The 26,767-nt window shown below is 38.6% G+C and overlaps 1 long non-coding RNA gene across 1 annotated transcript; it reads right to left on the bottom strand.

The window, feature by feature from the left end:
- Positions 1–1,583: 1,583 nt before the first annotated feature.
- Positions 1,584–26,033, bottom strand: LOC308667791. The gene is made up of 3 exons (XR_014026375.1): positions 25,963–26,033; positions 23,905–23,954; positions 1,584–1,845 (listed from the first exon to the last, which is right to left on the bottom strand). It is a non-coding gene; the product is annotated as an uncharacterized lncRNA (long non-coding RNA).
- Between the last annotated feature and the right edge of the window lie 734 nt (positions 26,034–26,767).

Below are 26,767 nucleotides of genomic sequence, written 5' to 3'. Positions count from 1 at the left end.
TGTCCTCTTTAGTACTTGTTTAACTGTAGTACAATTGTCTCTAAAGAATGATCCATCTCAGGGTATATATGGTGTAGCAAATTAAACAAAAAATAACCGTGTTATATTCCATTAGCCTTCCAGATTCTGGAATCTCCCAGGGTGGTTATATTGGTTGAAATGGGGAAATGCTGTTGTAGCTGTGTACAGCTGGAAAATATCATATTGAGGGTGGTTGACTAGATATAAATCTGAAACCATAGAATTGTTGCCAAGACAAGTATGATATTTAAGGGCTATAGTATGCAAAAAAAAAGCTGTTGCCATTGCATTTCACATTCTCTGATTAATATTAAGTCTTACATTGTTTATTATATTCTACCAGCAGCCTTTGAACAGGAAAAGTTCTAGAAAAGTAGAAGGTGAAGATATCAATCTTATTTTGATATTATTAAACAAAACAGTCCTCAGCTTTAGCTCCAGGCAGTGAACAATGAACTTTGAATGAGTGTGCATAGTATATATAAACAGGAATTAATGGTTACTAAAATTGGTAATAATCTGACATCAATATCGCTTAAACTGAATCTGTTTTCAGTTGACTACTTCCTTTTGGAGATTGATTTTATGCCTTTATATTTCCAGATTTATTCTTAGAATTCTTTTCCTTTCCTTCATTGCCTAATTTTTTTTGTAACATTTTGCCTGCTGAAGAGTTCAAAGCTCGCATATGCTTTTATGCTTATTTTGTAGATCCTGGTAAAAATCCTGTATCAACTAACCGGTATCTATATATTCTGGATGCATTTTACATTTCCCCTGCACAGATTTATGTAGTTATACTTTTTTTTAACATATGGAGTTCTACAATGGTAGAAAGTAAATAATAAATAGTAATTTGTAGTATATGAAACAAAAAAAAATTGTTTTAAAAATGTACGGCTAATGAAAAAATGGCTATTCAAGACAACAGAATGCAACTGTGATCAAAGTTGCTTTGTCAAAATAGAATATAATCCCAGAATGATATTTTGACTACTTTTTTTCTTGTATTTGGTGCTGCCCTTCTTCAGATTAAAATGGAAAGCATGTGTGTTTTGACTGGAGATATGGAAATTCCTTAATCATTAATTTGTGAGAACTACACATTTTGGCTTTCATCCAGACTGGCCATGTTCAAATGTCAGAGAAAGCAGAACTATAGAAAATAAGCAGAAAGTTGGTCTTCTACTTTCTTTGGTATCTAATTAGTATCGCCTTTCTAGAGGCATAACTAACAAATACAGATGGCTTTGCCCATCATTTATTTAGCTTTATGGGAAGTAGCTTAAGCATCTGGCACATTATAAAGGAAACAAGGCTAAATTTACTCGTATCCATAAACAAATCACAGATAGTATTGTTTAAATTTGCTGAACTACACCCGCTAACAGGCAGGATTAGAAGATATTTGTAAACTGTATGAGATTGAAATACTATCTTTTGAGATATGCAGATATTACCACTAAACAAAAAGTAAAAAAAGATTTTGAAGAATGTAATATATGTGAGTTTAAACACTGTTTAATGTAAGAAATGCAAGTGACAGCTCTTTTGACAGCTGACAGCCGTACACGCGGTTTCCGATGACAGCTCCACACGCGGCTACAGTTGACAGCTGAATCTGACAGCTGCGCACACGGTCCGCGCGGATTGGAGGAAACCGAAACGGCGGGAAAAATCCTAGGACTGGGATTGGATAGAGACTCGCCGGCGTCTCTATATAAGGGAGGTTCACACTTGCTTGTTCGTTCCTGTGAGGCAATAAACAGCTGATCGAGTTGAAGCCTTCTGTCCTCTTTCTTTACCGGGAACCAGCCACAGACACTACAAAGAACATATTATTAAACTAAAAATGAAAGATGAAAAGTTAAATATTAAGACAAAAAATAATCTCTACTTACATGCATAATTGACAGCTAAGAAGTAAAATAGTGAGGTTTATCTTCTAGAGTGTAAGAACATATAAAGATGGCCCAGATATTGGAAAGCTAGAAATGATATTAATTTTAGAGGAAAAAATTGATAAATTTAGATAACATCATGAAGGATAAGAATATTTCAATGTTCAGAATAATTTAAGCAAAAAACTTGATTTGTATGACTGCAATCTGGATATTGATTAATGACAGGAAGACAGATATTTTTGAATCACAGACCTGTAAATGGTTATTAAGAGTACATCAGCTGAAAGAACAGTCAATCAATCAATCAATCTAGATCAAATAAAGATTGACTATTCCCTTGAGGCAAAGAGCAGTAGCTGTGAACTAAGCTACTTTGAGTATATGATGTAAGCAGATGATGGAACAAAAAAAATATTATGCTTGACAAGATTAAGGAATTAGAAGGCAGAAAAGACAGCAGATAAGATTGGTGATAAAATAAAACAGGAAGACCTATGGTTTAATGATGAAGACAGATAAAGATGTAACAATATACTCGCAAGAATTGAGGTCCACTTTGATGCCATCTAATTAACATTAAAATCATCACATTGCTGAGAATAACCAAGTCTATTTTTCCAATGATTTCACAGATGTAATGAAAATAATAAATAAAACAAGCAGTCACATAATTAGAAATATCAAACACCTTCAGTCACCCACTATTGCAATCATTTCTAGGAATAACTATGAGTTATAGAAACTAGCACCTAAATACCCAAACCAAACCCTATCTGTCTGAATTCCTGAACTAAGAGAAAATATCCTGGCTTCTTACAACCCCACAAAATCTATTTTTATAGATCTATAATCTATAAAACAAATACTCCAAAAAAAGAAAAAAGAGGAAAATTAAAAAGGACACTCTGGATGGAGAGTAAAATATTAGTAAAAAACCAGAGAATTTACTATTCTCTTAAAATTTAAAATTATTTTATCGATTGTAAATGCTTAATTGAATACACAAAGCTAGGCTCACTATATTATCTTAAGAAATAACTGAAAAATCACTGTAAAATTCTAAACATTAATGTGCATATGGATGTTACTACTATTTATCATTCCATCTAAAATAAATGCATATTATAGTGGTATCTTAGTACCAGGGCTTTTTTTCTCATAGAATGCTCAGAACAGAGTTCCGGCACCTTTTTTGGATGGAACCTTGTAGGATAGGCAAGCCGGGTTGTATGACATGTGTGAGTTCCGGCACCTTTTTCTTTTACAAAAAAAGCACTGCTTAGTACTCATCATTAATTGGTTCCAGGAGGTGTGATGAGTACCAAATACATTTTTCCCTTAATGTAGTGAATCACAAGGCAGCTGACACTGACAAATACTAGCTTGTGCATTGAGTACCACACAAACAATGAGAAATGGGACAAAATGTTTGTGTCAAAATGCATCGAGTACCAAATTTGATGAGTTTCAAAGCAGTTAAATACTGGTACCACTGTATTTTATAGAAAAAATTAAAAGAAATAAAGATCAGAAAAACAATATTAAATATTCTAAATTCCCTTCCAACATACTTAAATGGTGATTACATCAAAATATTTATCTACCAGGATTTGTAACATATTTATGTAATGGATGATGCTATTCAAGTTTCAGGTTCTGAATCAGCTCTGATCAGTTCTGACTGATTTTCTAAATCTTTGTCTCCATTATGTTAATATGCCCCATTGCTGAAATATATAATGTCTACTTGGTATTAAGCTCATTCAGCTTCCAATGAAACCTATCTAAAGTAGTTTTTTCTTTTAAAAAAATCTAGATTTATTTCTACATGTTAAGTTATTCTAGGTCAGGGGTCGGCAACCTAAAAAAGGAAAAGAGCCACTGGGAACCGGTTCCATCACAAATTAAAAAAAGTGGGAGCCGCGTGCGTGTGTCCATGCACGCGCATGCGCAAAAAGGTTTTTTGCGCATGCGCGGACGCACGCGGCTGCCATTTTTAAAAAAATGAGATGGAACCGGTTCCCGGTTGCCCGACGGCGACGGCCCGTCTGCAAAGCTGCCGCTTTCGGCAGCTTTGCAGACGGGCCGCGGCAGCCTTCTCAAAGAGCGGCGCCCCTGCCCATTCCGGGAGGTGTGCGCGTACCTCCGCGCGAACGGGCAGCGGTGCCGCTCTTTGAGGAAGCTGCCACGGCCCGTCTGCGAAGCTGCCGCTTTCGGCAGCTTGGCAGACGGGCCGTGGCAGCTTCCTCAAAGAGCGGCGCCCCTGCCCATTCCGAGAGGTGCGCGCGCACCTCTCCGAACGACCGGAGTTGCGCGCGCACCTCCCCAAACCTTTGGGGAGGTGCGCGCGTACCTCCGTGCGAAGGGGCAGCGGCGCCGCTCTTTGAGGAAGCTGCCACGGCCCGTCTGCGAAGCTGCCGCTTTCGGCAGCTTGGCAGACGGGCCGTGGCAGCTTCCTCAAAGAGCGGCGCCCCTGCCCATTCCGAGAGGTGCGCGCGCACCTCTCCGAATGACCGGAGGTGCGCGCGCACCTCCCCAAACCTTTGGGGAGGTGCGCGCGTACCTCCGTGCGAAGGGGCAGCGGCGCCGCTCTTTGAGGAAGCTGCCACGGCCCATCTGCGAAGCTGCCGCTTTCGGCAGCTTGGCAGACGGGCCGTGGCAGCTTCCTCAAAGAGCGGCGCCCCTGCCCATTCCGAGAGGTGCGCGGGCACCTCTCCGAACGACCGGAGGTGCGCGCGCACCTCCCCAAACGTTTGGGGAGGTGCGCACGTACCTCCGTGCGAAGGGGCAGCGGCGCCGCTCTTTGAGGAAGCTGCCACGGCCCGTCTGCGAAGCTGCCGCTTTCGGCAGCTTGGCAGACGGGCCGTGGCAGCTTCCTCAAAGAGCGGCACCGCTGCCCGTTCGCGTGGAGGTACGCGCGCACCTCCCCAAAGGTTTGGGGAGGTGCGCGCGCAACTCCGGTCGTTCAGAGAGGTGCGTGCGCACCTCTCGGAATGGGCAGGGGCGCCGCTCTTTGAGGAAGCTGCCGCGGCCCGTCTGCGAAGCTGCCGCTTTCGGCAGCTTTGCAGACGGGCTGCGGCAGCTTCCTGAAAGAGCGGCACTGCTGCCCATTCGCGCGGAGGTACGCGTGCACCTCCCCAAAGGTTTGGGGAGGTGCGCGCGCACCTCCGGTCATTCGGAGAGGTGCGCGCGCTCCTCTTGGAATGGGCAGGGGCGCCGCTCTTTGAGGAAGCTGCCACGGCCCGTCTGCGAAGCTGCCGCTTTCGGCAGCTTCGCAGACGGGCCGCGGCAGCTTCCTCAAAGAGCGGCCCCGCTGCCCATTCGCGCGGAGGTACGCGCGCACCTCTCCAAAGGTTTGGGGAGGTGCGCGCGCACCTCCGCCCATTCGGGGAGGTGCGCGTGCACCTCTCCAAACGGGCGGTGCCACTCTCCATTTGGAGAGGTGCGCGCGCACCACTGCCCGTTGGAAGAGGTGCGCGCGCACCGGGCGGCTGGGAGCCGCAGGTTGCCGACCTGTGTTCTAGGTTTATTATGTTAATTTGATTCTTTCATGTTTAACTTCATATTAGGATCTCAGCATGCATTTGAAGTGGTATAGAAGGAAACCACTTGAATTCTTTTTTTTATTTAAAAAGTTTTACAATACATTTTGACTTTAATCCCCCCCTCCCCCACCCCTATCTAGCCCTCCCTATCCCTCTCCCCCATTCCCTCCTCCCCCCCCGACTTCCCAGAGCTAAATACAGGGTATAAAATCGAAAAACAAACATAAGCACCCCTATGTTATCAACAATAAACTATTAATTCTATCTCCCTCTAGCTCATATAAAATGAATACAAACAATATTAATATTACCAATAAAGTAAAAAAGAAAAAGAGGAAAACAGAAAAAGAGCTTTACTCAGAATAGATTTTCTTAATCCCAGTCCTTATTCATATTAATTTCAAAAAAAAAAGGAAAAAAAACTTTCACCTACTATTTACATTCTCCCACCTTTCTCTAATTTCTAAACAAATTCTCAGTTACGCGCCAAAAGCGCCTATCTCTGTTAACCTTAATAATCTCCAACCAAACTAAACTATGATCAAAAATAGTTCTTGCATGTATCACACCAAATATCTCGCAGTTCCAAATCATCCTTGAGTTCAAATAAAAAGAGTAAAAAAAGGTTTAGGCAGTCTCTAAGACAACTTGTTGTTAATTAGGAGCTTGCGTACCCATTCTTAGTTCAACACATACTTTTAGTCCATAACCCTAATATGCTTTTCTAGCAAGCAAATAACATCAATCTTAAATTGTGTTAAATATTAAAAAAAAACTTTCTTTCTCCTCTATGATAAATTTAATCCATTGACATTCTAATTTAAAAATTTAATCACCAATCTTGACGCTCCAAAGCTTTTGGAGCACGTCTGTCATGACCCCCATAACTTCTTTGGACCGCGCCCCTCCCACAGCTTCACTGTAAATACGCTTTGGAGATTCCATAACTTTCTGCTGGTCTTGCTCTTGCTCTCGTCTCGCTCTTCTTAGGGCGGCACGCGTCATCCTCTGGCTTCCTGCAACCGATGAGACTGTAACTTTATCCCCTCCAACACCATTGTCCTCTGTCTGTCTATCAGCAACATCTTGAAGCTTTCCCTCGCCGTATCCCTTTACAGCTTCCAAAAATGATAGGGGGGTTGCTTTTAACACATTGCTATAAAAATCACGTGCCTGGGCCACAGTAACCAGACGATGTCTTTTACCTTCGTGCGTCACCACCAGTCCAACTGGAATCTCCCATCTAAACTTAATATCACATTTCTTAAGTTCCTGTACTAGAAATGCAAAATCTTTCCTTCTCCTTAAAATCTTCGGAGGAATCTCTTTTAAAACCAAAACTTCTTGCTCAGCCACTACCAATTTAGTATCATAAGCAGCTTGAATGACTTCATCTCTAACTACTCTCTTTGTAAAATAGACCACCACATCTCTGGGTAACTTCCTCTGTCTTGCAATCCATGAATTTACACGAAAAATTTTGTCCATATTTCCCTCTATTTCAGATGCTGGCTGGCCCAATACCCCTTCCAGAGCCTCAGAAATCAGCTGCTTTAAATCTTCTTTACAATTCTCCTTTAAACCCCTGATTCTAATAGCATACTGCATCTGATGATACTGAACAAGGCTCAATTCTCCGTCCATTTTATCCCTTATATTTTCATTTTCTAATACCTTTGCTTCTAATATAGAGTTCTTTTGACTGAGATCCTTCACTTTTACATCCAGCTGTTGCACACATTCAGCTACAGATTCAATCATAGACAACATGTCCACCCTCATTGCTCTAAACTTCTCTTCCATCTTCTTCTCCAATTTCTCCATTTTCTCCTCCATTTTCTCCTCCAGCTTTTTCAACTTTTCATCCATCATGTCAGACATCAATTGTGAATGCTTTCCAAGAGCATCTTGTAAATCCTTAAGCGTCAATGCCGGAGGAGGTGCAGGAGGAAGCAAAGCTTGCAATGAGGTCTGTTGCACCAGGGAAGACCCCGCACTCCGAAGAGCTTTAGAAGTTTTAGCCGCCATCTTCCCCCACTTTCACTTATTGCGCACTTTCACTTTAAAGCTATAAAATCCATTGAGCTAGAGAGTAAAGATAAGAGTCCACATCACCTTGACCTCCTGTACCGCTCTGCCTGCATCTTGATAATCAAAAGTATTTCCTTTTGGCAGGGGTGGTTGCTAACGCCTGGTTCTGCTCCAAAAATCCCGGAGCAGGGGCGCTGCGCAGCTCGGAGCAACCCAGGCTTCGGGGGGGCTCAATCCTTCAGCCGCCCACACTCTCAGCTCAGGCAGCCCCGGAGAGCTCAACCCTTACCTGGGGCCTCACCCCCTCCTCTTCTCCCGAGGAGGGGGCTTCAAATCCATCTAAACAGCTGATCGGCGCTGTTTACGATGGAAAAACACAGCTGCGGAGCGGGCAGCCCGAAAACGGCTGTCTTCGGCGTCACGTCGCCACCGGAAGTCCAAAACCAGTCAGAATTCTAGAAACCACTAGAATTCTGACTGCTGAACGAGCATCTTCTTTAGTGTCCCTTGATTAGTATTTCTGCACCCACTTATCCAAGATTCATTAGAATATAAAATATCAAATCATTAGTCTGTTGACCATTACATAAATCCATAATGCCATGAAAGCCAACATCTCTCAGGTATCAGTTCTTATTAGCTGTTTATACTAGGGAGTGCAGTAGTTCACGTGGTTAGGATGCTGGTCTGACAACTGGCAGACTCACATTTGGGATCTGGTTGCTGCTGCTTGGCAGAGTGAGCTCCTGTCGCTTGCTTCAGCTCCTGCCGACACATCAGTTTGAAAGCAGGCAGCCAGGAGTAAATAAATGGGTATCATTTTGGTAGGCAGCTTAACAGAGTCACAAGAGGATCCCTCAACTGGGTGACCCCAGGCAACAGTGATGTCACTGGTTGATCCTTTCACTAAGGAAGTGCTTCGGTTCTTCTGTCATGGAAGTATAGTATAGGTTTTTATGTTTGTGGGTATTGTTTGTGGATATTAGTATAACTAATAATATATTAATATAATTAATTGATTATGTACCATCAATTAGGGTAACACCACATGATTCCACAGATAGATTTTTTCCAGGTGGATCTATCCCAAACAGGTGCTTCAGGTCTTCCAGTGGTGCACCAATCACAACTATAACTGTGTCCACTTACCATGCTGCTGGTCATCCTCTGTTTCATTTTCCTTGCACTTTCCCCAGCATTATAGCCTTCACCCAAAAGCTAGGTATTCACAAAATGTGTTGAAAATAGAATACTTTGAACCTGAACATTTATTTGTCTGATGATCCATTTGTTTGCTTTCTTGACTATCTAAGGCAGGGGTGTCAAACTCGCAGCATCATGTGACATGTCGCAACGTATCATGATTTTTTTTCCATTTCCGGCAATGGGGTGGGTGCAGTTTTGCTATGATGCATCCGGCCCGCAGGCCAGCAGTTTGACACCCCTGATCTAAGATGTCTTCCCAAATCACCCCAAATCTCACAGTTCAAAAGCTTCAATATTCTGTTTCTCCTACAAAGTTCAACTTTCAGTTCCATAGAACAAAGGGAAAACCATCGCCTGCCCCATTTTTATATTTGTACGTATAGACACATCCCAGCACCTGAATATCATCATAGTTACTGTACTAAGTACTGGTCTGTGCCATATTCTTCACTACTGGTTCCTTTATTGTTGATAGTTGATTCTAAAAAGAAGAAGCTGTCTATCACTTCACTATCTTCATTGACACTTCTAAGACTGCTTATTGTATCTCTTATTATTAGTTTGATCTTTTACATATATAATCTGTCTCCATTTTTTTCACTGTGCTCCTTGACTTTCATTACTAAAACTTTCAGATAATTCCATTTTCAGCTATCAGAGTAGTGACATAGTGGTCCATATGTCAAGCCCAGAGATCATCATCATAAGGTATGTTGCAGGGTCTCCTTGAATTAAGCACAAAACAGACATATAAAGAAAGTCTAATTTTCCATTATCTCTCATATGGTTCACAAACATATGAAGTTACATTTAGTTTTCCTTTCTATTCCTCCGTTGCTTAGAGGTGCCAGGTTTGCATATTTTGGCACTGGTCTGTTTTATTTAGAAAGGTCAACAATTATCCCAGGCTCTTTGTGATTACATTCTTAGTATAAAGTTATGTGGGTGTTTTTCTCCCAAAGGTATGACTAAATTCTGCTATAATGTCCCTAAATTCTTATCATTCAACAGAGGAGTACCTTAATATTATATTTCATAGTATTTAATTTAAACTTCCCATTCTTTAATTGTACTTAAGTTCTCTCGGTTTCGTGCTATTTTCCAAAAGTTTGAGAGAACAATCACAAACCCTTCAGGTTTGTCTTCTCTTTATTTATCTATTTGCATATGATAAATATCATTCATTCAAGCAAGATAAAGATATAATGTACACCACGCAGACCCCCTCTCTGAGTAGAATGGTTGGTTTAGAAATAGAAAGTATAAATAAATAAATAAATAAATAAATAAATAAATAAATAAATAAATAAATAAATAAATAAATAAAAGCTGGTTTTCAGCTAATCTCTTATTTAAGGATTTGCTTTGGGTTTAAAAAAAAATTCTAGAACACAAGTTCTAGAACATAAAATTCTAGAACACATCTGTTTGTCAAAAACAGAACATGCCAGACAAATCTTATTGCATTCTTTGACCAAGTGACAAAATTAGTGGACCAGAGGAATGCTGTGGATATAATTTACTTGGACTTCAATAAGGAATTTGATAAAGTAGATCACAACCTACTACTTGATAAGATAGAAAAATGTGGATTAGACAGCATCACCACCAGATGGATTCATAGCTGGCTGACCAGCCATACTCAGCATGTGGTCCTCAATGGAACTGCATTTACATGGAAGGAAGTGTGTAGTGGGGTGCCTCAGGGCTCTGTTCTGGGCCCAGTGCTCTTCAACATCTTCATTAACTATTTGGATGAGGGAATAGATGGGGAACTCATCAAATTTGCAGATGACACCAAGCTGGCAGGAATATCCAACACTCCAGAAGGTAGGCTTAAGATACAGGAGGATCTGGATGGACCTGAACACTGGGCACTATCTAACAAAATGAAATTCAATGGTGAAAAAAGTAAGGTTCTACATTTAGGGAAGAAAAACCAAATGTACAGGTATAGAATAGGTGGTACCTTTCTCAAATAGTAGTAACTGTGAGAGGGATCTTGGAGTCCTGGTGGACAATCACTTAAATATGAGCCAGCAGTTTGCTGCAGCTGCCAAAAAAGCCAACACAGTGCTAGGCTGCATTAACAGAGGGATAGAATCAAGATGACATGAAGTATTAATACCACTTTACAATGCTTTGATAAAGCATCCAGTTTTGGTCCACCACGATGTAAAAAAGATGTTGAGACTCTAGAAAGGGTACAGAGAAGAGCAACAAAGATGATCAGGGGACTGGAGGCTAATAAAAAGAAGGGTAAGGGGTGTTCCAATATCTCAGGGACTGCCACAAAGGCAGGACAAGAATCAACGGATGGAAACTAATCAAGGAGAGAACCAACCTAGAACTAAGGAGAAACTTCCTGACAGTTAGAACAATTAACCAGTGGAACAACCTGCCTCCAGAAGCGGTGAATGCTCCAACACTGGAAGTTTTTAAGAAGAGATTGGACAGCCATTTGTCTGAAATGGTATAGGGTTTCCTGCCTGAGCAGGTGGTTGGACTAGATGACTTCCAAGGTCCCTTCCAACTCTGTTATTCTGTTCTGTTCTTTTACAACAGATAAACTATACATTTACATTAAACTCCTACAATTATTATTATTATTATTATTATTATTATTATTATTATTATTATTATTATTATTATTATTATTATTATTATTATTATTATTATTATTATTATTTGTTTTATGTCCAAATGTAATAGCAGAGTCTTTTTAGCACTTCATGACTAATGACCACAATGAGGAGCATTTTTATTACTTTATTAGGTAAACCAAGGTGGCAAATATATCTTATACTCCTTCCTCCTCCTATTTTTCACATGACAGCCCTGTGATATGGGTTGGGCTGAGAGAGAATGACTAATCCAAAGTCACCCAGCTGGTTTTCATGCCTAAGGTGGGCCTAAAACTCACAGTCTCCTGGTTTCTACACCAGCACCAGGACAAGAAGTAATGGTTGGAAATTTATCAAAGAAAGATCCAATCTACAACTAAGGAGAAATTTCCTGACGCTGAGAACAATTAATCAATGGAATGGCTTGCCTCCAGAAATTGGGGTATTCTATCACTGGAGGTTTTTAATAAGAGATTGGACAGCTATGAGCCATTGTGGCACTGTGATTATAATACAGTATTGCAGGCTAATTCTGCTGACTGCCAGCAGTTCAATTCTGACCGGCTCAAGGTTGATTCAGTCTTCCATCCTTCCAAGGTCAGTAAAATGAGGACCCAGATTGTGTAGGCAATATGCTGACTCTGTAAATTGCTTAGAGAGGGCTGTAAAGCACTATGAAGCTGTATAGAAAAAGTATTGCTATTGTTATTCGTCCAGAATGGTACAGGGTCTCCTGTAGGGGGTTAGATTAAAAGACCCTTCAATTCTCTTGACTGTTACTGTACTTTTACCTTAACCACTTCTCCAAACTGGATCTCCTATATGGATTAAGGATTTTCTGTATCTGTCTAAGAAGTTGCTAAAATTAGGTAATTTCCTATGGCCATTCTGCCTAGGCTCATCGCTTATGAGCATATATTCTCCAGGTGTCCTAGGACCACACTTGAAGAAATACTGCTGTATGTTAATGATAGCCATGTTTTCCTTTCACAGTGTCTAATAATAATTCTTCCCCTTTGTGTATCAACACTCATACACAAATGCAGACATAAAACACACAGCAAGTGATTCAGACAAACTTAAAGAAACCAGCTAGACTACTTCCCCCGGCTTTCTATTTGGCAGCCCAGAATGTTAATCCAGGAATGTGTCAGAGCCAAAATTGCATTGTGTGCTTTCAAACTGCTCTCTGAATTTTAGCAAAACATGTCCAGTCAATGAAAACAGTCTCCTTTATAGCCAGCAACTGTCTTATAGCTGGAATCTGTCTTTTATATTTTTTTATTTTCTGGAAACACCATGATAGGTTATATTTATTTATATAAATGTCTTATTTATTATATGCAAACTGAAGAAAAAGGGAGCTATATTTAAATATTTCCTTCTTTAGGCAATTCTTGCAAAGTGTTCTGAGTAAGGAAATCATTGTACAGAAGAAGCAAAACATTATTGTACAGAAGAAACAAAAAAAATACTAGGATCCTTGGCTAGTGAATTTTATTTATTTATTTATTTATTAAATTTTTATACCGCCCTTCTCCCAAAGGACTCAGGGCAGTGTACAGGGCAATAAATATTAAAAACAAAGTACAAAAGTTAAAAACAATTAAATAATTTATGCCCGATATATACAATAGTTAAAACCATATTAAAAACCCAACCCCAAACCCATCAGACCAGGCCGGACTGCTCAAATAAATAGGTTTTTAGATCCCGCCGGAAGGAGCGAAGGTCGGGGGCCATCCAGAGCTCAACCGGCAAGCGGTTCCACAGGTCTGGCACGCCCACAGAGAATGCCCTCCCCCTGGGGGCCACCAGTCGACATTCTCTGATCGGAGGCACCCTGAGGAGGCCCTCTCTGTGGGAGCGCACTGGACGGAGGGAGGTTGACGCCGGCAGCAGGTGCTGCCGTAGGTAATCCGGACCCATGCCATGTAGGGCTTTGTAGGTCATTACCAGCACATTTTATGCCATAAAAGCAACACCTGAGAATTCAACACCTTAAAAATTACATAACCGGGGGTTTTTTTTAGAGAAACATTCCTTGCCTAAACCTTATAATTATCTCCATTCCAGTAACTGAAAGATTCAAAAGAGAAAAGCTTTCAAAATAAGAATGCAAAAGTAGTGTGTGCGGTTTCAGTTGTTCCCAATATCGTCATACCAAACTAAGTTGACAAGTAAACTTAGTATGTATCAGATTCTCTTAACACTTTGTCTACTTTCATATTATCATTTCAACAATAGCCATAAGCAATTAAAACATGTTTAAAATTAATAATCAAGACCGGGGGTGGGGATATGGGTGCAGTTCCCCTACATATAAGGCGTTGTGCTGAATTTAGTTTGTTTGACATACCTCATGTCACAAGCTAAGCCAAAGGTTTGTTGTGTGAAACTTGTCTAATTCAACCTATTCTTTAATATTTATTCTGAGCAAAAGTAAATATCCCAGATAATTTTTATGTGGCTATTCTGTGAAGGCAGCATTTCTGATGGTACTGGACCTCTTAAGCATTCCTGAAATATTAATATCAGGCACAAAGCTGATGCAGATGGTTTCGTTGTGGAGAATAGAGATCTAACAAAAGAAATTCTTTTCGGGGTTTATCAACTCTGAAAGAGACGTTTTTAAAAACGGCTGACATCTTTTGCCAGGGACTGCAAGATGCTGCTTCAATGTTGTCCAGATGGCTGCTTGTCATGCTGTTCTTCTATGTGATACTGCCTGAAGTCTTTTAATCCCTCTATTTACAATGACTACCAACCTCTGACCTTTGAAAGTGACAATTATTTCAGTGTAGGAAGATAGACTGGAAAGCAATTGTTATGTATTGGGCTCAATAGTAATACCACGTGGGTTGCTGGAGCAGCTAACGGCTCTCCAGCAACCCAGACTACAAGTCTCCAGTGCTGTTATTGGGTATCCCTAGACAGCAATGGTTGCTTCAAACCTATTGGCTGCCACCTAGGGGCTAGACTATATATTGTGGCTAGTTACAGCCCAATTCTCAGTTTAGATTCTGCAAGCAAATAAACATGAGCTTTCCTGAACTCACTTGCCTCATCTTCATTCCTGTGCCAAAGAACCCACTACACAACAGCAATATTTAAGGTATATTTTATGCAGATTGATTTTTTGCTATTCTGAATTTCCTTCCTTCCTTCCTTCCTTCCTTCCTTCCTTCCTTCCTTCCTTCCTTCCTTCCTTCCTTCCTTCTTTTCCCATTCAATATAGATCTTAGATCCAATTGCAAATGTAAACATAATCTAAATATTCATATTAAAATCTAATTTTATTAGGAATTATTTTCCTGGCTACTACCAAACTGATATCAACTCATGAACAGTCCCTGAAATTGAAATGGGCAGGTCACATAGCAAGAAGAACTGATGGCAGGTGGCCCAAAGCAGTCATAGAATGGATCCCGCTTGATAAAAAGCATACACAAAAGACCTAAAACAAGATGGATCAACGACATGAGCAAGTATTGCAGCCACAATTGGCAAAAGAAAGCTCAGGACTGTACTGGTTGGAAACATGCAGAAGAGACCTTCATCCTGCACTGGATAGACAATGGCTAAAATGATGATGATGATGATGATGATGATGATGATGATGATGATGATGACAGTCCCTGCATACATAGGTTGTGTACTTGCAGGGCAGCCTGTGATTCATTGCCCATCACAAAATGCAATCCTCAGCAGCCTTTCCTCCTGTTATTATTACTTGAATACTTTACATTATGTCACATATTTTTTGTGGCCTTATTTTCTTGGGGAAAAAAAATAAAGGACAAACCTGAAAAAGGGGGAAATCTTGAAGAGGTTCATAAGAACAAAAAAAGAATTAATTGTTTATCTTCATAGTCTTGATTTGCAATAGAAAATTCAAGAAGAAAACTGAAGAAAAACTTTACAAATATGCATATTCTAATAAAAATATCTTAAATGAAATATCTAAAAGATTTTAGACAAGCTAGAGAGCAGGTATGTAAGTTCATATGCTAAATGGTATCAATATTTTAAAAAAGCACAAGGAATGTCACATTATTTACACCCCTTACATCCTATTATGTGAGACAAGCCTCTACAGAACATCCTTCCAAACAATGCCAACAACTTACAGTATTTGGATGAAAGAGATAAAGGAGGAAACTGCACTCCATTTATACATTTGTAATAACTTACAGGTGGAAGATCTGAGTCTTATTTATTACATTGCAAACTCTATCAGGAAGTCATAACTAGATTTATCACATCTTTGTTGATCCAACTGAATCAATCTAATTTAGAAGAAAAAAATCCATTTTTGCTATCTGATGAAGACCAAAAGTAACAAAACAAATTCCATTGTTTGCAATGGCTATAAAGAAGATAGGAAAGTATATCCTGAAAAATAGTTCTCTTAATATGAAAGGAGATGTACTAAACTGCTACGATTGTTGTAATTTTATACATATTTTGTTAAAAACCTATGGTTGCAAATAAACATTTTACTAGTTGTAAACAGTATATGTAAAATTATTTTAAAATGACAATTCAGTTTCCATCATTTTCACATGAATGTTAGATACTGTGTATTAAATGATATTTTTCATATGGTAAAAGTTAGATGAGAGGAGGAGGAGGAGGAAAAAATGGGTTTCAAAATTAGAAAACCAAAACCAAAATTATATTACAATAACAGAATAAAAATCTTTATTAATAACAATTAATATTATTTATTAATAACAATAAAATGAAAATCTTTATTAAATCAGAAATTCAGTCATTGACAAATACTGTAAGAATGTTTAGCACACATGTAGCAATGAAATTTGATCTTGAGAAATGAGCTCCATTTCTCCACTGGGATAAAATCACAAACAGTTAAAGCAAAAAAATAGGCTTATTTTTGTTGGGCAATCTGTATAATATATCTTTAGTAACCCAGGAAGATTAACCTAAATTGTGCTGTTCTAGGAGTGCAGGGAATTATGTGTTCCTATGTCTGGGATTCATTTTAAGTACTTTTTTTATTGCAGTGTTGACTGTTTTCAGACAGGTCTGTAAAATTTTCAGCCTGAAAATAAAGGCACTTCATTTTGCTCACTATTTTATTTTTATTTTTGTAAATGCATACTGCTTTCTACAGTGCAATACACAAGGTTGGGGACATCTGTAGCCAGAAATGTTAACTTTCAGATTGCATTCAGATCTCACATTATTCACTTCAGTGCAACAGAGGGCATTTGGCCGAGATACAATAACAGTCAAGGCAACATTCCTGCATGGATTTTGTTCTGTGGGCATTCACAACACAAAGGAGTTGAAGGGAAAAACTTCCACAGAAAAGCAGAGGTTTCTTAGAAACCATGTGTCTTTGGTTTATTTATGAAGCCTTTGAAAGATTAATATTTAATATGCAGCTTGCTTTTTCTGAGGCTACTATTCTAGCACTCTGATCCCATTTATTTATAAGGGATTTATAAGGAGTTTTGAAGATTACGAGACAGCAAGAAAAGAAAAGTTTAACCTTATTCTTGTTTGAAATGGATCTTCAAAAGGGTAAAAAAAATTGCCTGGTAACATGCCTAATTCCTTCTACTACTGACTAAAGGTAAATTCTCTGATAACAGCTGCTCAGTTTAGCAACTCTTTGAAGTTACAACAGTGCTGAAAAAGTAGTTTGCAACCAATCCTCAAACTTAGCAACCTTTGCAGTGTTTTCTGTGATCACATGATCACCATTTACCTGCTTCACAATCAATAGGCAGTTGCAATGTCCCATGGCCATATATTTGTGTGCTTCACAGCTGGTTTCTGAAAAGCAAAGTCAATGTGGAAGCCTGCAGTAGGTCACAAGCTGCAGTCATACGTCATGCTTAATAACCATGGGTAATTTGCTTATCTAAGGGACTGCCACAAACAAGATATCTTTATATCTAAGGGCTGCTGCAAAGTGGTCAATTTATTCTATAAAATACCTGGAAGCCTCCTAAGACCACATTAAAAGAAATACTGCTCTATGTTAATGATAGCCACATTTTCCTTTCACTGTGTCTAATAATAATTCTTCTCTTTTGTGTAAGTAAGTCCTGATGTAAGTCCTGCATGGTGATGTAATATTTAACTTAACAACCATATCATTTAGCAACAATTAAATGAGTATATTGTATATTATACATTGTTCCACCCCTATTTCCAGCAGTAGAAAAATTCTCACTTTGGAGCTGTGTCTCATTAGAACATATTTCACAAAAATATGAAAATTGCTGCAGAATTAGAGGCACCAAACTTTCTTTAATACCCTGATTGACAAGATAAAAATAGCATTCATTCTGGAAAAATGGTGATTCTCTAAGCAGGAAATAATTTTACCAAGGAGAATGAGAGGTCTGGTAGGAACTTACTACCATTTTCAACATTGTTTCCTTCTCGACTTATTTTCCCTTCCCTTCGGAGTAGTACATCATAGGAAACTTTGAGATAAATCTTAGGCCATCGAGACAGGATTGTTAATTTTGAATGGCAGCAGTTCTGTAGCATTTCAAACCATACAATTGTAACCAACATCTGAGGACCTCCTAATGGAAAAGCAGGCCTGAAATCTGACTTGTACTGGTTCAGATTTTGCTGGCAGATATTTGAGCAGCATCTGAGGTATTTGAGTGGAATACAAATAAGTAGTTATTTAACATGGTCTGTGTTAGAACTATAGTTACAAGAAAGAGTATGACCTAATCAAGTTTCAATCTGTTTAAATGTTTCAGCTGATAAAGCCTACAGCATTGGTAAATAAAAGTAGAACCAGGTTTACCCTGTATTGGGTAATATAATTGTACACATAAACAATCATATTTTTAACAAAATTCTGTCTCTAAATATAGAGAGATGTCATTAGGTATGTATAAATAGACAGACATGCTGTTCAATATTATATACAACTGATTGTTCCCAGCAAGGAAGCAAACTGCGAACCTATTTGTCTTTGGTAATCTCTGCTTTTTGAGATCTTAAACAAAATAATCCCTTTCTTCCAACATTTTGTGGATTAGCTCTACTCCTAGAGCGTGACAGACTTTAAATAACCTAATGATTAGGTATCTACAAAATCCTTTTTCTTATAAATATTACATGACTTTTTCTGAATAGTAGGAATGTAAATCAGCTTTATTCTTGCTCTTCAGAACATCAGGGAAAAATACAATTGAATTATAGCCTTATGTTCAACCAGCCACCATGAAATTACTGTTAATACCAACACAGACCAGCTCATCATATGATTACAGGAGAAATGACTGGAATTTTACCCACCCCACATACCTGCTAAAATTGCCCTTTGCTGTCAGCTGAAATGTCAGTAATTGGCTTGTAAAAGCAAATGATGAAATCTGCTTGTCCTGCTTATTATCAAGTGTAAAGGACAGTTTGTAAAAGTGGTTTTATACAGTCGCTGATGCCTTTGCCCTATGGGATGTTCATTTCATGCTGGAAAATTCTTTCTCTCAGTCTTTCAGACTTACATTCTGCTCACTATAAATTAGTCCAATATTTACAAACAAGCCAGGTTTATTAGGTTTATAAATCTATTTTCCTTTAATTCCATCTCAAATGAAATAATAACATATTTTCAATATCTTTATTTATTTATTTGTTAAATTTATATGTCATTGTCCAGAATGACTCTTTGATATCAATCAATCAGAATAAAGTTGGAAGGGACCTTGGAGGTCTTCTAGTCCAACCCTCTGCTCAAGCAGGAGACTCAATACCATTTGAGACAGGTGGCTGTCCAGTCTCTTCTTAAAAACCTCCAGTGATGAAGCACCTACAACTTCTGAAGGCCAGCTGTTCCACTGATTAATTGTCCTCATAGTTAGGAAGTTTCTCCTTAATTCCAGGTTGCTTCTCTCCTTGATTAGTTTCCATCCATTATTTCTTGTACTTGGAAGTTGCAAAATTGTTTAAATGTTTTTTTAAAAGTATAATACTTTTTAAAGAAGTGCATCCAATCTTTAGTGATGTATAGGCCTTTTTTCATTCCTTCCTTGCTTTCAGTTTTAATTTCTATCATATTTTTTACTCTACAGTGTTGTGTAGAATAGAATACACAGAACGATAAAGGCAAGGGATCTATGATACAGATACATCAACTTTTATTTAGATAAAAAATAATGCAAGAGTCTATACTCTCTGAATCTATAAGCTTTGTGATTAGAAGATTGCAACTAGATGACCTCCAAGGTTCCTTCCGACTCTGTGATTCTATTCTTCTATAATCCCAGAACATTTAATCAGTGGAACAGCTTGCCTCCAGAAGTTGTGGGTGCTCCATCACTGAACGTTTTTACAGGATACTGGACAGCCATTTGTCTGAAATAATATAGGGTCTCCTGCTTGAGCAGAGGGTTGGACTAGATGTCATCAAAGGTCCCTTCCAAGATAATTCTGTATCACCATTGACAGTGAGAACAATTAATCAATGGAACGGCTTGTGGCCAGAAGTTGTGGGTCCCCAGTACTGGAGGCTTTTAAGAAGAATTGGAAAGCCCTTTGTCCAAAATGGTCTAGGGTCTCCTGCTAAAGCAGGCAGTTGGACTACATGACCTCTAAGGTCCCTTCCAACTGTATTCTGTATATATGCAGGATATGGTTTTTTCCTGCTATTTTATTGTGAACAAAATTGAACATAACCTTTATGGATATATAATGTATATTTTTCTTTTTCTTTTATTATCTGCAGTTTTGACAGCTTAACTTGGATGGCTGGTGGCAGTGATGTCAATGGATGACTTCAGGAGTGAAGGTAAATATATGACTCCCAGGATAATGTTGCAGGATCCAATCTGCATTTGTCACCTGGACCAGAGGTTTAATCTTCCAAGCTTTCAGACTCAGGGAACTTTTCTCTCACCAGAATGTGTACTTTGGGCTATTTTATGCATAGTATTTATGTGGTGCTTGATTGTGTATGGCTTTTTAGTCATTGATTGGGGTGTTGATGGCCAATTATTAAGTTGTTGGCTGTTGTTTCCTTGTGCTGCAAGGTGAATGCCCAAGTACCTGATAAGCTTGTGGTACTCCAGTCAACAGCACTCTTGTTGACTGACCAGTGGCCCATTTCCCAGGGTTCAATCATTTCCTGGCTATTTTTGTACCTACTCAGCCAACAATTTTAGTAGCAGCAAAATTGAACTCCTCTACCAAGGGGTCATTTAGCACCTCACGGGTCTAGCCCATTTGCCCCTTCTCCAGAGAGACATGAATCCAGGTAACAGCTGGTACAACATGATACCAGTAACAGCTCCAAGGGCCCTACCTACTTTTTCAGAATTAACAGACTGAAACTCAAACCAGATAACATCACAAAACTGCCTCAGCTATTTCCGTGGGACACATTTAGTGCTTTAATACAGAGTTACCCAACCTTTCCAGCTTTGTAGACTGGGGGGGGCAGGGAAGGAAGGTTCTGTGTGAGCAGCGGGCAAGAACACACATAGCTCCATTTGTGCAAGTGTTGGACATGTGCACCTGCTGCTTGCACAAATGGAGCTGTGTGTGCACAATCGCCCACCTCTTCCATGGCCCAGTTCCAAACAGAATGAGGCCCAGTACCGGGTCACGATCTGGATTTTGGGTTAGTTTAATCTTTTTTAACATTTGTATTATTGTGTTTTATTGTTGTTAGCCTCCCTGAGTCCTTCGCGAGATAGGGCGGCATATAAGCCCCAAAAATTAAATAAATAAATAAATAAATAAATAAATAAATAAATAAATAAATAAATAAATAAATAAATAATAAACAAGGGTGGGAAGGAGAGAAAAGAACTAACCCCCCCCCCTCAAACCACAAACTCAAATATGAAGAAAAAAAGGAAAAACCTATCACATATATTAGATCATTGTGTTAAATGTGGCTTTATTGGATGATATTGCTCAATCTTTGTCATATATACAAACACACATACACATGCGTGCAGGGGCGTGCACACAAACACATAAACCCACACAAACACATTGCCTTAGAACAGCTCCATGAATTAATACTTCTGTCAAATGATCTCTTTCATTTTATTTTATTTTTATTTATCAAATTACTACACTACCCATCTCATCTAAGTGACTCTGGGCAGTTTATAAACAGCGTACCATTTACCCTGATGTTAAGTTCCTTACCTTCCTTACCAATTATATTGTCTGTGCCTTTTCTCAAAACACTGAAATAAAATTAGAAATTCTTTTTTCTAATCTTGGTTGCTTTTATTCTTTTTTTATGTTATTTGTGGCTGAATCCCTTCCATGGGTGTTTTCAGTTTTTTTTAATAGCCTTTTACACTGCGAAGAGTAAGTTTGTGGCAGGAAGAAAAAAAGAAAGAAAAAAAAGAAAAATTTGAAAGCTTACTGATGCTTTCTACCATATTCCATATTCCACCATATTACTGTACAAAAGTCCTAAATAAATTCCACTTCTACTCTGAGTGTCCCTCAGAATTGGTTTAGATCAGACATGTCAAACACAAGGCCTGGGGGCCGGATCCGGCCCGTGAAGTGGTTTCATGTGGCCCGCGAAGCCATCCTGGAAACAGTGAGGGAACGGCCCCCACTGCCTTGGCCCTGGCCCAGAGACCCTCCTTCTGCCAGAGACCCTCAGATCTGTCCCACTCCTGCCTAGGCCCCCATAGGCACCCTTGATGTGAACGATGTAGAGCTGGCCACGCCCACCCAGTAGGCCATACACACTCTAGCCACGCCCACCCAGTAGGCCACACCCACCCTGGCCATACCCACCCAGCCCCTTGAGGGCAACCGCAATACTGATGCGGCCCTGAATGAAATTGAGTTTGACACCCCTGGTTTAGATGCTACTTATTTTCATATGTGGTGGACTTGTAGAAATATAAAAGCTTTTTGGATTAAAATTTGGTGGAACATTCAAAAGATTTTTAAGAGAAAGATAAAGTTTTCTCCGCAATTGTTTTTATTGGGTATTGTTATAGATTGTGATACTAAAGAAACTAATCTGATGTTGAACTTGATAACAGCAGCACGGTTACTGGTGGGACAATATTGGAAGAAGGATAGTTTGCCTACTATAGAAGAATGGGTACTTAAGGTATCGAATCTTGCAGAAATGTCTAAGATTTCTGCTTATTTGAAGGATCATTCGCAAGAAAGATATATTTCAGTTTGGAGGAGATGGATAGATTATATTCAGAATAAATATGGGACTAAAAAGTTCCATTTAGCTTATGAGTAGATCTTAGATTTTTATTAATTTCAGTATTAGTATTGATTATATTTTGTTTAAGTTATTATTATTATGTTTCTAATAATTTGAATGTATCAATGTTAGAGTTAAAGCACATTATGAATTTGGTTAATTTTATAATGGATAATTTTAGTTAGAATATGATTATTATATCTATGACCCTGTATTCAGCTCTGGGAAGTGGGGGGAGGGGGGGTTTGGGGTGGGTGGGTTTTGGGGATGTTTTGTAAAAAAATTTATTTGTAAAACTCTTTAATAAAAAAAAGAATTGGTTATACATTTAAGTTTCATAACGACTTACTTACTGATGCTTATATGTGCCACATATCTAACTTTTTATTAAACCCTGTAGTGAAATGAGCATATTGCATAAAACAAAGCAGGTGTTATATGGTTATTCTTGCTAAAGAAGAAGCTTGTTTATTATGTAAAGGGACATACGAAAAAAAATAACATCTAGAGCTGTGTAAATCTTCAAAAGAGTCCTTTGCATTCCTTTTAATTATGAGCCATCAAGTCACTGTCAACTATTAGCAACCATACATATAGATTTTCTCCATAATTAGCCGTTCCCAGGCTGTTCATTCAGGTCTTCCAATGGTGCACCATTACTGCTGTACCTGAGTTCATCTACCTAGTTGTCGGTCATCTTTTTCTTCTCTTACTACTTTTCTGACCTTTAGAGTCTTCTCCAAAGAGTTAGGATTTTGTATTATAGTAGGACAATTTGAGTCTGGTCATTTTTACCTTAAGTAAGAACTCTGAGTTGATTTGTTTCATGATCCATTTGTTTGTTTTCTTGGCTGTCCACATTATTTTCAGGAATCTTTCCCAAAGTTTGAAAGTGTCAATACACTTTCTATCTTGCTTCTTTTCACTTCAACCTTTGCTCACATAGAACATCAAAGGGAAACCATTACCTGCTCTATTCTGATCTTTATAACTGTAGATACATCCTGGCATTTGAAACTATTTATCTGTAATTGTAATTCAAACACAACAACCATACATATTGCTTAAAAAGTTATGTAATATGAGAAATGTACTTACATCCATAATTTAATTAAACAGTTATTAATCTAGGAACCAAAAACATTAATAAAAACTAAGATGGAGGAAATACACCCAATGCTGACTAATCACATAAAAAGTTTAAATCATTTAAGAAGCTATCAGATTTTCACAGACACAAATGGAAGGAAAGAGATTATATCAGAGACATGGTGCTTAGACCCTGGAAATAATAATAAGAAGAAAAGGGAGTGAATTAGAGAATTTTAGGAATCAATAAGGGTTGTGGCTCTAACCATAAGTACCTTCAGTTTAAATTGTTTCACTCAGATAGGTAGTAGTGAAGAACCATAACCTGTAAGGAGACATAAAACTCAGAACAGTTTGAATGGCACTATTTTAAAGTAAGAACAGAGGACATACAGAAAAAATGGAAACATTTGTCTGGAAAATGATGTAATGAACAACCATGGCATGCATGTTTAAAGCTATAGAGCAGGGGTATCAAACTCAATTTCATTGAGGGCCGCATCAGCATTGCGGTTGCCCTCAGGGGGCCGGGTGGGTATGGCCAGGTTGGGCGTGGCCTACTGGGTGGGTGTGGCTAGAGTGCATATGGCCTACTGGGTGGGCATGGCCAGCTGTACATCGTTCGCATCAAGGGTGCCTATGGGGGCCTGGGCAGGAGTGGGACAGATCTGAGGGTCTCTGGCAGAAGGAGGGTCTCTGGGCCAGGGCCAAGGCAGAGGGGGCCGTTCCCTCACTGTTTCCAGGATGGCTTCATGGGCCACATGAAACCACTTCGCAGGCTGGATCCGGCCCCCGGGACTTGTGTTTGACATGTCTGCTATAGAGTAATCTCCTTCATCGGAAACTCTGGATACCACGAATATTCATCAAATGAAAACTTCACTTTGTGTTAAGCAAAAAGTCAGCCAACCAGGACTCCAAGGCTGAGAGCAGGGAAAACTGAGGTGATGCAGGAGCCCTGGAGACAATTAAAAGGGAGATGTAACAGGATGGGAATCAGAACTATCTTTGTCCTGTCATATTCAGCTTAATGGTATGGGAGGAACCCAAGAGGAATCTCTAATAAAATATTACATCACAGTTGTCCACCTATCATCATCAACAGCATGAAAGGCAATAGACTTGAGCATCATAATTGTAGGAACATTATTAAGAAATTTATACCTGATAGAAGTTTACAAAACAGACAAGAGAAGCCCCAGGACCATAATAATAAAAAATAAAAATAAAAGTGCTATTGCAAAGACAGAAACATACTATTTCCAGAGAATTTACATAGGGAATGAGACACTGTTAGGCTTGTAGATCTTTTTGAATGCTATAAACAACAGTATAATGAAACTCGCAGCCTCTATATTAAAATTAGTAGACTGAAATTTCACCTGAAAACATGTAATTATACATGAAAAGTGCTGAGAATAAGGACTATTATTATACTACTAAATACAATGTTGTTTGGATGTGGGAAATAAACATTTGAGGTAAATGAACACTCATCTGGGCCTAATTAAATGCAATTAATTTAATTTCTTTTTTCCCATAGATACATTACGGTAGGAACAAAGTATTGTTTCCTAGTTTATATAGCAGTTGATTAATATAGTTAACTTTTATAATGCCTGAAATGTAGTTTTAATAAGAGAATAAAACCCAACCTTGGAAATATACTGTACATAACTGAACTATTTTTTAAAAAATGGAAGTACTGGAAAAACCACTTTGCCCCAAAAGGAGGAAGTATTAAGGACTATTTTTTTCCAGGGCACCTTCACAATGTATTTAGATTTCACTGTATAAATTAGGCTCTTTCCCCCCCCCCCCAGAGATCTTGTTTTTGTATAGAATGCAAAAATAATAATACCAAGTTTTTGCTGGAACTTTGTACCAAAATAAATGACAGGATAAGTATTAGCCAGGATAAGTATTAGTCTGGTTAACATTTGTCTTCCCTGAAAATTGTCTGTGCTTGGAATAGAGGCTGTACTTGTTTTCTAAAATAGCCACTTAGATGGCATGGGGAAAGAATCATGGCATTCTATAAATACATCTCACTTTTTAAAAGTTAAAAAGAATAAGGAAAAGTTAAAGTGTTAAATAAAGGAACAAAAGTTGCCTCATGCTTAATCAGTGCAGCTCTTGTCTGCATTACCTCCTGTCTGACCTGCTTTTTGTTTTGGGTTTTAGTTTTCACAAATTTTTAAATAATAAAAGTTTAAAAAAATGCCTTAGTATTCTCATACTTATTCATGCATATAGACTCCATTTATGTTTGTTTGTTATAAACTAAAATCTATACAGTACACTAAATATAAGTAAAGAGAGAAAAAACAAACCTTTGAGTTTTGGTTCACTTTGTTAGTGAACCAAAGGACAAGCGATAATTGTGAGCTTAGGCACAGTTGGGGAGTGCAACAAAGAAGCTTTGTATAGAATTTCATGTGCTAAGCAACCTGAAGAGATCAAGTAACACCTCCGTCATATGGCTTGCTGCCATAATCCATTTCCCTTCCATGCACCATCACTGCATACACTTTTAAGAGATGCAAAGGGCTAACAAAAGGGAGCCTCTGCTACTTCCTGAACAATAGAAATTATGACACTGTACAGCTTCAAGCTAACTAATGAAACAAAAAGTATATGGGACATTGGTGGTAATTTAATTATAAATACTTAAGCAAAATGTATTAGAAATTCTCAGTTTTATAAAGCAGGTATCAAAACTTGTGTCAGATTCTCAACAAAAAGTCATAATTGAAAACCACATTGGAATTCAACATTGGATCCATGTTAGCTCATACCACAATTATTTTTTTTCTTAATTGCTGCTATTTTGTGGGTGATGGTGGTTATACATATAGACCTGCATAAGGGCAAAACATTGATTTCAGATCCTCAACTCTCTCCTGAGGCAGTCTGCTCACTACATTCTCCATCCTCATTCTTTTAAATTCTAGTAAGAAAATATAACATGGAGAGTCTTGGCCATAAGCAAGCTATCAAGCAGAGACTTCATCATTGTCTGAAATACTGGACTTAAAATATAGAACAACAACTAAAGTAGCCCCAGAGTTTTTGTTCCAACCATCTTAGTGTGAAATCACAAAACACAGTATATGTCTATGCAATAGGATATACTCA

Source organism: Vipera berus (assembly GCF_964194415.1).
Source record: "Vipera berus genome assembly, chromosome: 4".
NCBI classification, from domain to species: domain Eukaryota; kingdom Metazoa; phylum Chordata; class Lepidosauria; order Squamata; family Viperidae; genus Vipera; species Vipera berus.
Note: the sequence above shows the minus strand (reverse complement) of the source record. Positions and strands in the feature narration are given on the sequence as shown.